The following is a 12,514-nucleotide window of genomic DNA, read 5'->3' as shown; positions in this document are numbered from 1 at the left end:
ATTTTATGTAGATACAGAATATAATTTCTTTTGTATAATTGTATTAAAAATGTGGAAGGACATCATAAAAAATTACTCTAAAGAAATACTCCTTTTAAATAATTATACTTACAAGGATAAGAGGTTAGAGATAATACAGCTTGCCCAATTCGACCAGCTCTTAAATGGTGGATCAAGGATTTGAACCCTGAGGGTGGACTCATACTTACTAAACAAATTCTCCCTGTGTAGACATTTTTTCATTAGGTCAAATGCCTAATTGTATACTACTCTAGACAACCACAGTGTATCTAGACATAGCTAACTGTAGATATTTGACCAGAAAGCAATTAATTCACCTCACTGGAATCATTATGTATCCTCAGTCTTAATTCAGTGGCGGGAACCATCCTAAGGATGACCAGCTCCATTTCCTGTGATATAACATGGTACCCAGTAAACAGGCAACTTCTGTAAGGAAGTAATCTAAACCAGACCCTCACCCTAGTCCTAGCAATCCAGGACTATTGCTACCTGAAGCTGCATTTGTGAGAGAATGAATCTATGAATCCTTTTTCTGATGTCTGGTTTGTCAGCAGCAATTGTCATAGCAGTATAAGCACCAAGATGTCTTTACATGGATGTTAAATTGATTAAACAGGGCCATTAGACAGAGGTGGTTCTAATACCTTAGCGGCCTACATAAGCAAAAACCAAAACCTAAGCATGTAAGTGCTTCAAGGTTAAGAAGTCAAAACTTAAGCACAATCAATCACAGTCGACTAGGTTTTCTCAAGTAAAGCAAATGCTTAAGCTATGGCCAAATCATTTCCTTGTTTTGTTTCTGCCTTTTTTCTATAAAAGTCTTGTCTTCAGCTCTGGTTGGTGGAGAGCTAATAACCACTCCTACCTTGGCTTCGCCCAATTTGAATTGATTTTTGGCCAAAGAAACTCTTAAAAATTTAATATGCCTCATTATATCTTTTTAACGGGTGTTTCTGGCCATGGGAACTGACACAAAATTAGGCTGTAGCCAGTACTATAGGGAGATTACTGGCATTCTGTGTGACATACAAGCAGCATGACCCCAGATCTTCCCTACATAGACATTGGCTATCCCTGGAACTAAGGAACAAGTTATTCTTGGTGCTATTAGAGTTTTTTTTTCATACCGAGTAAATGTTGCTTTGAGGGAGTGAAATCAGAAAAAGGATTAATCTGAAAGCAAGAACTTCTATCCCTGAGATGGAACCCTGATACTGATCTTGACATTCACCCTAACTCAAGTTATAAATAAATTCCTAGAGAAAACTTTAAACTGAATCCTAAACAAACCTCCAGTATCACTTCTCTCCCCAAATGTAAAGCTATAAAGGCTTCAGTAGCTGATATCCCGTCTGTCAGATGGCCCTGAACAATGAGTTGTACAATAAGTAATCAGAATATGTCAGGGGACAGTGAAAGAGCAATGATTTTAAGCTGTGCCTGTCGATAACAAAAATTTTATTATGATAAAAATTAATGACTTAGTGATATTGTTGAAACACACACAATGTTTCACAAATATATGAATTAATACATGTTGGATTTTTATTTTTTTCAAGTTTATTTATTTATTTGGGGAGGGGGAGGAGAGAGAGACGGAGAGACAGACAGACACTCAGAGAAAGAAGGAGAGAGAAAATCCCAAACAGGCTCCATGCTATTAGTATGGAGCCTGAATCAGGGCTGGATCTGATGAACCATGAGATCATGACCTGAGCAGAAACTAAGAGTCAGATGTTTAAGAGACTGAGCCATGCTGGCACCCCTCATGTTGGATTTTTAATAAGTAATTACAGTAATATTATTTAATATTCTGAGTTATTGTGAAAAATACCCTAAGTCCTTGAGCTGAATTCATTTTGTGAAGTATCTTGACTCTATAAACGAAGGGCATCATTATCTCTCTTAAGAGATAAAGTAAAATAAGGAAATCAGTTAGTTGCATGACGTTGACTGATTTTAAAGTGAAGCAAAGACCTTTTTGTAGTTCAGGAAGTTGGAAAATCACTTGGAGGACAATGGAAGCTATCAACTAATTCAAGGCATATTGCTAGAGAAACAGATTATGCCATTATATGAAAGTATGTTCAGTGTGGTTCACATTTTTAAAGTTTGGTCTGTATCAATGGTTTTCAGATCTTAATATACATCATAATCACTTGGAAGGCTAATTGAAACCCAGAATTCTAGGCCCTAACCCTAGAATTTTGGATTCAGTAGTTTTAGGATGGGAACCTAGAATTTGACTATTCTAACTTCCCAGCTGATGCTAATGCTTCTGGTCCAGGGACCACATTCTCAGAACTACTGGTTTTATTTATTCTTTCGAATTTAGGTGAATGTAAGAATGCTTATGGATCTCGTTTAACTTCCATGGCATGGTTTCTCCCCTAATCAGTCTCATTCTGGTTTGGGTGGCTCCAACAACTTGAATGTGTATGTGTGTGTGTTTTCAAATACCTAAAGTGATTTTTATGATGAATTAACATTGTGAAAACACATCTAAATACGTGGGGTGAAAAGGAGGAGAATAAACGAATGATTGGTTCTGATAGGCATAACAGTGGATATCTGTGGCCACCTGAGTGCTAATGCCGACCCCTGAGTAAATTGATCTGTCCTCATTTTTCCCATAAGACTGCATTTCTGGCAGAACTGTGGCTTATTATTTAAACTGCTTAAGTACAAAAAGTGACTTAAGAATTCAGTCTTTGGACACTCAGCAATCAAAACAACTGCTGTAACTCTTACTCATCCTGAAGACAGAAGGCTCCGGTTTGGAAGAGGATAATTGAGTTTAATATTTTTAATTAGAAATCTTCAATTAGTAAACCAGAATTTGTATCAAGGGGAAGTATATATATATTTTTAGAGCAATTTCAATTACAAGATATTCTTTAGACAAACATTACCTACAATTGTTGCAATTGTTTTCAGGAGTCACACATCTTTCTTTGATACTAATAGAGCACTTTTGAAAAATGTAGTACAATGCAATTGCATTGTCTCAGGCTTAAATAGTAAGGTACTTCCATGTTTTTCCACTTCTGATTTGGATTGAAATAAGTTTATGGTGAGTAAATCATTTTGGAAATAATTCAAAGTTCAAATGTAAAATGGTACTTATATAATATGTAACTTGAAGGTATACTTTATTTCTTTTTGATATCTGAGAACTGAATGCCAGTTGAGGAAGAAATTACTGTCCCCAAAACTTCACAAAAAATGCTGCAAGAGGATTTAAAATTGATTTTGGAAGATGTATGAATGATAAATTGGAAATAATGTGAAGTGTCATTAAATATTTTTTCCAGCAAAAAATCTAACAGTATTATATGGTTTTTTTTTCTATTTCTTCTTAGAGCAAATGCTGAGCCTAATGTTTCTAACAGCTATGTATGTAACTCCCATTTCTAGTCATTCCCATACTTTACAACCCGCAGTTCCTGAGGCAATATCAAAGTGGACAAATAGTAAGCCTAATCAGATAGGACTATAATACAATGTTGCACAAGGCAAGCTAAGTGTGTTTTCTGTGTAAATGCATTATTTCCATAGCTCCTACAGGAATAAGTGCTTCTGATATAATACCATTTTCTATGAAAAAAAGTGTTAGTTCCTGAAGGAAATTCTTCATCATTCTGAGAAATGTCATTAAAGTCAGCAAACAGCTTCATGTAAGGGTGAATATCCATTTGAAGAAAACAGCAGAATTACAAAAAAGTAGGGGAAAAAATCTGAACAGCCCATCAATTCAACCATATAACCCAGAGCATTTTAAATACAAAGTATTCCATAGACATGCATGTTTCAAGTGGTAGAGGGTGTGTGTGTGTGTGTGTGTGTGTGTGTGTGTGTGTGTGTTTTAAATTTTTTCATGTTTATTTTTGAGAGAGACAGATCAGGAGTGGGGGAGAGGCAGCGAGAGAGGGAGACACAGAATCTGAAGCAGGCTCCAGACTCTGGGATGTCAGCACAGAGCTGGATGTGGGGCTCAAACCCAAGAACTGTGAGATCATGACCTGAGCCGAAGTAAGACGCTTAACTGACTGATCCACCCAGGCGCCCCTGTTTTTTTCTTTCTTTCTTTCTTTCTTTCTTTCTTTCTTTCTTTCTTTCTTTCTTTCTTTGAGAGAGAGAGAGAGAGAGAGAGAGAGAGAGAGAGAGAGAGACAATGAGTGGGGGAGGAGCAGAGAAAGAAGGAGACAGAATCCGAAACAGGCTCCAGGCTCTGAGCTGTCAGCACAGAGCCTGACACGGGGCTCGAACTCACGGACCGGGAGATCATAACCTGAGCTGAAGCCGGTCACTCGACCGACTGAGCCACCCAGGCGCCCCTGAATATTTTTATGTACATTTATTGAAACATAATTTTTGTCACCTACATAGCGTCAAGTGAATACTGTTCATACCTTCAAGAATGTTTTATTATAACTTCTTTGTAGAAATGTTGACAGTGCTTCTAGACACAGTATACAGGAATAGTTCTTATATAGTCTTGAATTAAGTGAAAAAATGACTCCAAGGAATAATTGAATTGACATGTAATAATGGAGTTCTTGGCAAAAAAAAAAAAAAAAAAAAAAAAAAAAAAAAAAAAAAAAAAAAACTGGATACAATATAATTTTTACTCAGGCACCACAGGACTACAGTTCCTCAGAGAAGACAAACTCACAAGGTGAGGCCCACGATTGCCCTATTCTCTGCCTGTGGAAAACTGCAGAGAGATGGGATCTGAGCGGGGCTGTTGGACCTGCTGAGTCGAGGAGGCAGAGAACAAAATCTGGGGTAGTGCAGGTTGGGACATTTTCTCTTCTTCATATTACTAACAGATAATTAGGAACGTTTTTATAACATCTACTAACATGCTATATAACAAATATTTTTGGATATTTACAATGGGAAATTCTGGTATGTAGTCATCTTCCTACATAAATTATAATTCAATGTGAGGCCCCAGTGTTAAGCAATGGGCTTCTCTGTTATTCCCTAAGAAGCAGCTTAGGTGTTTGCTTTGAATCCTCCTCTGTCTTCTTTTACCATACTGCCTATTAATCCTATCTGTAGCACAGATTAACCAAACTTGATGTTACCTATAATTTTGGATCTCTATATATTACTTATGTTGTTATAAATTTTATCCTGTTGATAATTCTACTTATACATCTTGCTCTTGAACTGAACTGAGAGTGAAGGTCTATGAATATCTGGCCATTTTAACTTTCACAGTCATCCATTGTCTACAATAGTATCATTTCCAAACCTAACGTAACTCCCAGGATATATTTTTAATGGCCCAATCTATTATCTGTGTAATTGGACAAAATAGCATTCAGGAATGAATAATTCCTAGACTTTACAACTCCTTCCCATGTGGTTTTTATTTGCTACCTTTTACTGATGCTATATACTCCGTGAACATTTTCTGTATGATTGAATTTTGGACACCAGATCTCACATAGGCACCTTTGTTCTCACTTTCAGTTACTTCTCTGTTTTATCTTTATATTTGTCTTTATCCGCCCCTTGTGCTGTGTTCGACATTATCAATTTTGAATATGTATTTACTTACATAATAGTTCTAGATTACCATTCTGTTAAGCGGTGGGTAGGCAGAATGATAATTATCAACCTTGGAAACCAGTCCAAGAAGAAAATAGTCCTGGCTGTGACCATGAGATATGGGCATCAATTGCCAACATAGAGCTTCTCAGAAATATGAATGAACATGTTATACATTCCCAACTCTTCACACTCAATCTGTGTCTGCCACTTTACTTACCCTTCTTACAATTGTTTCCTCTCATCTGCTGTTATAGATCCTATTGCCATATTGAAAATCTGATTTAGCTCTTGAATCTTAACGGCTGACATATTAGAAGTCAAAAAAATACACTCCTAGATATTTCTATAAAAATTCAGAAGAAGGTTAATGAATTTCAGAATGCTTTATAATTATGTAGTTATTACAGCTGGTGTTGAAATAGAGATGCCAAAAATCAGCAGAGCAACTGTTGTTTAGTCTGAACCATGTTTGAGAAGAGTATAAAGGATCTGTAATTCACGGAAATTGGTTGCAAATAATCCGGCACAAATTAGGACCAATGTTCCTTTAAAACTCCTTTGTATTTTTTTCTCTTTGAAGCAGGACTGTTACCATTAAAGTTCAAAATATCACATTCTATAAAAGAAATCCCTCTTGGGGAGTTTTCCTCTGAATTCCCATATAATTTCTCTGTTACATCCACACTCCTTTCCCTCCCGATTTCCTTACTGAAACACATACAGCTATAAAATTTTAGTGACAAGAGTAAAGTTACTTGGGTCATCTTTGTATTTTGGTTAGTATTATTGGCTGTTGTGTGTGGAAGATGTAGGATATATTTTGAGGCATGTGGAATTAGACTGTGAGGACATAATACATATTATTAGATAGAATATGTTTAGCCAGAGAGAAAGAGTTTGAAACTTGGTGATCAGGGTACAACCAGTGATCCATAATTTGATCCATATTTTGAACTCTGAAGGATCATTGAGTGTGTACTTAAATCATCTAAGAAAAGAAAAATACAAAGAGCAGTGCCAACAGTAGATCAAAAACCTGAATACCGCTGTGAAGCTACTGTAATGGGATGACCTCAGAAGGCAGAAACAAAAAAGAAAACCAGAAGAGAAAGCAAGAAAAAGGAAAGGGTGTGATTTCTCCCATATTCTCTGCCTCATGTGGCCCCTTTACAATGTTTTGGCTAAAAAGAGGAGGATTTCTTTTGGAATTTTTGCCATGTTTGCTCATGGTTCAGTCCAAGACCCAGCTCTACCATGTCAAAACAGGGAGAAAAAGGTGGGGAAGACAACTGTGAAATTCAACCACTTGAGGATCATAATGGTTGGACTATGGGTTCCTCTGTGATCGACCTGTTGCTGTTAACTTTTCATCATCCTCTGTTATATGTAGTTGCTGTTTGTGTTACTAAGTCCTGAATTTTTATAGTGTAATGATCAGGGGAGATAGGCTATAGGGATCTCACCCCATCTTGCCTGGTAAGATTGCCAACCACAAGATTAATGTATCCAATACAATAGAATTTGCACAGATCAGCAATAACTAGAACATAAGAACATTTGGGTTCAGTGGCAGTTGGGAAACAAAATGGAAAAAAATAAGACCAAACTTCTAGTGAGTGCATTATAAGAGGGTGACCTCCAGATGAAATAAGATCAAAATATGATCTGTGAAACTGCAAAGAGTATGGATAGTGTGGGATATCAATGCATCATAGGGTGGGAAAATATTGCTATATACATGAAAAGCACAAAGCATAAACTAATGACCAAATGAATTTGATTTTGAATACAATGAATTTGAATACATCAAAATTGAGAATTTCTATTCAGTAAAATAAAGCACATCTTAAAAATAATTATTAGATAGTAACACTTTGAGAAAATGTTCTTATTGTCTAAACCTGAGAAAGGATTAGAATATATAAGGAACTCCTAAAAATCATAGAAAAGACTAGAACCCCAATAGACAAGCAGTTTTTAAAGAGGTATCCCAGAAAGCTAAAAATCATATAAATACCGAAATTCATTTATAATCAGAGGAATACAAAATAAAATAATGATGGATAATACTTTATGCTTATAAGATTAGAAATGTAGAGAAGGAAGTATGTGTATCAGAACCTTCATGCACTGCTGGTGAGAGTGTAGTTTGGAACAGCCATCCTGGAAAGCAATCTGGCAGTATTTAGTCAAGTTAAGAATGTGCATGATTTATTCCATTCCTCAGTATATATTTCAAATAAATTCTAACACTCGTGCATAAAAGGACACATTAAAGGATATTCAATGTGGCATTCTTGTGACATTGGAAAATTGAAGTCAATCTGTCCATATTAGGAGAGTACATCAGTTATTTATAGATCTGTGAAAAATGAAGCGGTTAGAATAAACAGATTCAATGTGCTCATACAACATGGATGAAGCATATGAATATATGAGTTAAAATGTGATATATATATTTAAATTATATATATATATATATAAATTTAAAATTTAACATGTCCCAGAAAGAATACTTATAAATAAAAAAGCAAATTATTTAAGTCATTAGAATTATTGTCTTTGGAGCCATGGAGGAAACCGGAAAAGTGAATGGAAGTAATGCAGAATAAATACATAAGACATTTTATTTATTTTTTTTTTAATTTTTTTTAACGTTTTATTTATTTTTGAGACAGAGAGAGACAGAGCATGAATGGGGGAGGGGCAGAGAGAGAGGGAGGCACAGAATCGGAAGCAGGCTCCAGGCTCTGAGCCATCAGCCCAGAGCCTGACGCGGGGCTCCAACTCGCGGACCGCGAGATCATGACCTGGCTGAAGTCGGACGCTTAACCGACTGAGCCACCCAGGCGCCCCAAGACATTTTAATAAAATAAGAAATTATACAGTATTTTTTATAATTTTCCTTGAATTCTAAAGTACAATGAGCTCAGTCCCATATTTTTTAAATGTACCTCATATATATTTTAAATGTACAAAAAAATAATAAAATGTTGTCATAAGGATACAAAATATTTTTTTTTAATTTTTAAACATTTATTTATTTTTGAGAGACAGAGAAAGACAAAGCACGAGCAGGGGAGGGGCAGAGAGAGGGAGACACAGAATCTGAAGCACACTCTAGGCTCTGAGCCATCAGCACAGAGCCCAATGTGGGGATCGAACCTATGAACTATGAGATCATGACCTGAGCTGAAGTTGGACACTCAACTGACTGAGCCACCTAGGCACCCCTTTAATTTTTTTTAACATGTATTTTTCAGAGGATACAAAATATTTTGGATGAGGCAGTAAAAATAACTTTCCTTAGGGAACTTTTGTTAATCTTCCCTGGAGAACTTTGATCTGCATCTTGAAAAATAAACAGAAGTTGACCATAAATGTAAGATGAAACATTCCAGAGGTAAATATTGGCACTATATCTAGGTTTTATTCCTATTTTGTAGCCTGTCTTTGCGTATAAAGATGCTACAACTTGAGTTGTTTTTATAAAACACAAGAGTGACCATCTGATTCTTCCACAGCTTTAAAACTTCAGCAGCATACTGATTTCTATAAAATACATTACAGATTACAGTTTTTAATTTTGTGTCTCATCACAACCCTCCAATTAACATTTGTCAACTTTCTTCATGTCCCAAAATGGTAGGTTGGAATGTTGCATTGTGGCTAGTATTGGATCCCATCTCTCAGGATGTTTTCTGTTAAGGACATTGATGGGGAAGGAATAGGATCCTGAAATTTAGAATGAGGGCATATGTGCTGATGAAGCTGAGGACATTGAATGCCTAAATTTTTCTGAGTCTCTTTTGCCAATAGAAGCAGCCCTTTCACTCCTGTCTGAGAGCGTTAACCCTGCTTTTCCTGAAAAGTTTGTAATAGCCTCCCATGAAGTAGTTGCCTAGGAAGACAGCTGATTCTCCTCAGGACCTACCTCTACCCTCTTTGCATTTAAGCCTGTAACCAGACTCATATCCAGAAGAAATTGAAGAGAGAGGTACAAAATATAACCCATAAGGAGTTGTACCACACTCCAAAATAATTGCATGAGATTTTCTAATTTATATGGACAGAATGCTGGATAATAGTGTAGGAATGAATAGTAAGGGTATGGGGCAATGATGGAAGAAACTAAAGTTATATCAAGACAAATTTATTGTTGTGGGCCACTAAGTAGAGATTCTTGATTCATTATTGTAGTTCAAGGGCTTAGAAAGGGCTCTAACATTTTGTTTGGTTATTTGGCTAAAACGGTTGCCTACACTAAAAGGGGGCTAAAATCCAGAAATGATTTGGTATGTACTGTAGAGGAAGGTATCCAAAGGTTTAGAGATTGGAACTTTAGGAAGGGATTTATTGTTTAAGACCAGTTCACCCCCTATTTCACCATGACCGTAAGAAAGGAATTTGTGAGAGGAGCCCTAGCAGGCTCCTCTATTAGTTACTCTACCCTGCAGGTCACAAATTACAGTGGAAGCTGTAACAAATTAGTTACTCTACCCTGCAGGTCACAAATTACAGTGGAAGCTACTGCCCTGGATTAAAAACTGCTGCACTGGGGATAACTGGATATCAGGAGGCAGGCTCCAAGAGGTGACCTGTTTTCCAAAGGTAAGGTCATCATGGTTGTTGTAATGGACAGCAGAGTCAAAGCACTACTCAGAATAGTGTAACTCAGACTTATTTTGTTGACTAGTTGATCATGGATTCCCAAGAAGTGAAATAGATAGTCATCTACTAAATTCTTGTTTGGCTTTATAAAGGGAAGTCTTCTAGATCCAGTGAGCAGAAGTCCAATTTGAATCAAAAAAGAGTTACAGTCCCTCAGTCAATTTCTAGACTCAAGTCCATTTCCAGACCCACACTCTGTGAATGAAGGTGAAGCAGGTTTCCTTGAGGAAGACCCACTACACTGCCAAATATTTCTGCTTTAATCTGTCTTCAAACCTTCCCCAACAGGACCTATGGCTTATTACCACAGTGAATGTGCACTTGGGGAAAAGGAAATAATCAGACTTTACAAGGGTTAATAGATACTATCTCTGAATTGACACTAATTCCTGGAGGTCCAAATATCACTTTGATCCATTAGTCAAAGTAGTAGCTTCACAGTGGGTCAAGTCTCCAGACCCATAGTTTGGTCATATCCCTGATTTCAGAATGCATAATTGGAATAGACATACTTGGTAGTTAGCAGAATCCTCAGAGTGATTCCCTAATCTGAATGAGGGAAATTTTGGTAAAAAAAAAAAAAAAAAGCCAGGTAGGAACCACTGTCTTGAAAGAGTAAACCAAAAGCAGCGCCACATTGCGAGAGGGATTGTAGAGACTAGTGCCACTGTCTGGGACTTGAGTGATGCAGAGATGGTGATTCCCACTGAATCCTCATTTAACTCACCTATTCGTCCTGGGCAGAAAACATATGGATATTAGACAATGACAGTGAATTATTACAAATTTAACCAGCTCCAATTGCAGCTGCTGTATTGTGTTTATCTTTATTGCTACGAATACATCCTCACTATCCTATCTCTGTGGTAGATCAACTTTCTAGGTCTGTATCATAATTTAGTAAACAGAGAACTTGACTACATTTCTCTTCCTTAAGATATCATACTTTCCCATTGTACTGATAAGATTATGCTGATTGGACCTGGTGAGCAAGAACTAGCAACTATTATGGATTTATGGTTAAGATATTTACATGTAAGGTAGTGAGAAATAATTCCGACAAACACTCAGAGGCCTTCTACCTTCAGAAAAATGTCTAGGGATACAGTGGTGTGGGGCATGTGGAGGTACATTCTTTCTGGGGTGAAGGAGAAATTGTTGCATCTGGACCATCTTGTTTTCATTTCTCTGTTTTTTTTCTTTCTTTCCTTCCTGTGGGTTACTTGAACATTTTGGGGAGTCCGTCCGAACTTATTTATTATTATTTAGTGTATCTCTTTACATACATTTTAGCATGATTGCTTTGGGTATTACATAAAACATATGTATAGTATAACATGTATACTTACAGGAATCGATTGGTAACAGTATTTACCACTTCAAGTGAAATGGGGAAATACTCCAGTTGGATACCTTTATCTTTTCCATGTTTAAGTATCATTGTCTTAAGTATCAGGTGGGATTAAACATCTTTGTTTCAGTCATCAAATATGATTACAAAATGCATGAAGAAAGAATAGTCTGTTGTATGTACTCATCTTTCTGTTCTTTCCATGGTCTCTTTTTCCTTTTCGATGATCTAAGTTCCTTATCACATCTCTTTTGTTTGAAAAACAGTCTTTAGGGGTGGGTCTGCTAGTGATAGATTCATTTAGTTTTCTTTCACCTGATAATGTTTTTATTTTCTCTTCATTTCTGAAGTATAATTTCACTGGTTGTAGAATTTACCAATGACATCTTTTTAAAATTATTTATTATTATTTTTTTATTTTCTTAGCTCTTGAAAAATACCGTGCCACTTTCTTATGGCCTCCATGGTCACAGATGAGAATTTACTGCCATTTTAACTGGAATTTTCTTATGCGTAAATCATCTTTTTGGCTATTTTAAAGATTTTTTCTTTGTATTCAGCCTTTTGGCCTGCTTGGTTTATCTACTGCTACTGTTGCTCCCAGTGGACCCTGCTGGCACTATGCAACAGAGCCAAAACAGGTTGCTTGGCTTCTAAGTAGGGGGGTTGGAGAGTCTGGAGGCTGCCATCCAAGTCTTCTGGCTGCCCTATGTTCCCGAGCAGATGAAAAGACTCTTGGGCTTGTGAAAACAAAGTGGTTGTCTGAATCATGGTGTTTGTTGTGGTTGGGTCCCTTCTGCCTGTTCTGCTCACTTGTCAGGTATATCTGGGAATATCAGGAGAATCTTGAGCACATAGGACTAACAGGCTTCTAGGAAAAGGACTCTTGCTATGACTGGATCA

This window comes from Prionailurus bengalensis, chromosome E4 (genome assembly GCF_016509475.1).
Source record: "Prionailurus bengalensis isolate Pbe53 chromosome E4, Fcat_Pben_1.1_paternal_pri, whole genome shotgun sequence".
Lineage (NCBI taxonomy): Eukaryota > Metazoa > Chordata > Mammalia > Carnivora > Felidae > Prionailurus > Prionailurus bengalensis.
This window is presented reverse-complemented; position numbering follows the sequence as displayed.